A 2,500-nucleotide genomic window follows, 5' to 3' on the forward strand; every position below is an offset into this window, starting at 1 on the left:
GGCGACCAGGGGCGTTTGTTTGCTGGGCGACCAGGGGCATTTTTGACACTTTGCCGTTTTTATGGATGGGCGACCAGGGGCGTTTGTTTGCTGGGCGACCAGGGGCATTTTTGACACTTTGCCGTTTTTATGGATGGGCGACCAGGGGCGGCTAGTGGCTGGGCGACCAGGGGCATTTTTGACACTTTGCCGTTTTTATGAATGGGCGACCAGGGGCGTTTATTGGCTGGGCGACCAGGGGCATTTTTGACACTTTGCCGTTTTTATGGATGGGCGACCAGGGGCGTTTGTTTGCTGGGCGACCAGGGGCATTTTTGACACTTTGCCGTTTTTATGGATGGGCGACCAGGGGCGTTTGTTTGCTGGGCGACCAGGGGCATTTTTGACACTTTGCCGTTTTTATGGATGGGCGACCAGGGGCGTTTGTTTGCTGGGCGACCAGGGGCATTTTTGACACTTTGCCGTTTTTATGGATGGGCGACCAGGGGCGTTTGTTTGCTGGGCGACCAGGGGCATTTTTGACACTTTGCCGTTTTTATGGATGGGCGACCAGGGGCGTTTGTTTGCTGGGCGACCAGGGGCATTTTTGACACTTTGCCGTTTTTATGGATGGGCGACCAGGGGCGTTTGTTTGCTGGGCGACCAGGGGCATTTTTGACACTTTGCCGTTTTTATGGATGGGCGACCAGGGGCGGCTAGTGGCTGGGCGACCAGGGGCATTTTTGACACTTTGCCGTTTTTGTGGATGGGCGACCAGGGGCGCCGTGTGGCTGGGCGACCAGGGGCATTTTTGACACTTTGCCGTTTTTATGAATGGGCGACCAGGGGCGTTTATTGGCTGGGCGACCAGGGGCATTTTTGACACTTTGCCGTTTTTATGGATGGGCGACCAGGGGCGGCTAGTGGCTGGGCGACCAGGGGCATTTTTGACACTTTGCCGTTTTTGTGGATGGGCGACCAGGGGCGCCGTGTGGCTGGGCGACCAGGGGCATTTTTGACACTTTGCCGTTTTTATGAATGGGCGACCAGGGGCGTTTATTGGCTGGGCGACCAGGGGCATTTTTGACACTTTGCCGTTTTTGTGGATGGGCGACCAGGGGCGCCGTGTGGCTGGGCGACCAGGGGCGTTTGTGGGACCGGGCTGACACCGGGACTTTGCCTTTAATTCGGCCGCTCCAGGGAACCAGGAACGCCGGCCTCTGCTCAGCACAAGTCGGCCTGAAGTGGGACTTTGTCATATTTTAATCCTGGGCGACCAGGGGCGTTTGAGGGACCGGGCAGACACCGGGACATTGCCTGTTATTTGGCCGCTCCAGGGAACCAGGCAGGTCGGCCTCTGTTCAGCACAATTCGGCCTGAAGTGTGACTTTGTCATATTTTAAGGCTGGGCGACCAGGGGCGCTGTTGGCACTTTGTCATTTTTTGGGCTGGGCGACCAGGGGCGCTGTTGGCACTTAGTCATTTTTTCGGATGGGCGACCAGGGGCGTTGAGTGTTTGGGCGACCAGGGGCGTCTGTGGGACTTTGTCATTTTTTCGGCTGGGCGACCAGGGGCGTTTAGTGTTTGGGCGACCAGGGGCGTTTGTGGGACTTTGTCATTTTTTGGGCTGGGCGACCAGGGGCGTTTGACACCGGCACTTTGCCTAATTTTTAGCCGCTCCAGGGAACCAGGCAGGTCGGCCTCATTCCTGCACTTCTGCCCCTGAGTTGGGCGACCAGGGGCGTTTGAGGAACCGGGCGGACAGCGGCACTTTGCCTGATATTTGGCCGCTCCAGGGAACCAGGCAGGTCGGCCTCATTTCAGCACTTCTGCCCCTGAGTTGGGCGACCAGGGGCGTTTGGGGAACCGGGCGGACACCGGCACTTTGCCTAATATTTGGCCGCTTTAGGGAACCAGGCAACTCGGCCTCATTTCAGCACTTCTCCCCTGAGTTGGGCGACCAGGGGCGTTTGGGGAACCGGGCGGACACCGGCACTTTGCTCTTTTTTTGGCCGCTTTAGGGAACCAGGCAACTCGGCCTCATTTCAGCACTTCTGCCCCTGAGTTGGGCGACCAGGGGCGTTTGGGGAACCGGGCGGACACCGGCTTTTTGCCTAATATTTGGCCGCTCCAGGGAACCAGGACACTCGGCCTGACTTCAGCACTTCTGCCCTGAGTTGGGCGACCAGGGGCGTTTGGGGAACCGGGCGGACAGCGGCACTTTGCCTAATATTTGGCCGCTCCAGGGAACCAGGCAGGTCGGCCTCATTTCAGCACTTCTGCCCCTGAGTTGGGCGACCAGGGGCGTTTGGGGAACCGGGCGGACACCGGCTTTTTGCCTAATATTTGGCCGCTCCAGGGAACCAGGACACTCGGCCTGACTTCAGCACTTCTGCCCTGAGTTGGGCGACCAGGGGCGTTTGGGGAACCGGGCGGACAGCGGCACTTTGCCTAATATTTGGCCGCTCCAGGGAACCAGGACACTCGGCCTGACTTCAGCACTTCTGCCCTGAGTTGGGCG

The sequence above is a fragment of the Hippichthys cyanospilos genome, unplaced genomic scaffold (assembly GCF_059441005.1).
Source record: "Hippichthys cyanospilos isolate Australia breed blue-spotted pipefish unplaced genomic scaffold, RoL_Hcya_1.0 HiC_scaffold_116, whole genome shotgun sequence".
In the NCBI taxonomy this organism is placed as follows: Eukaryota; Metazoa; Chordata; class Actinopteri; order Syngnathiformes; family Syngnathidae; genus Hippichthys; species Hippichthys cyanospilos.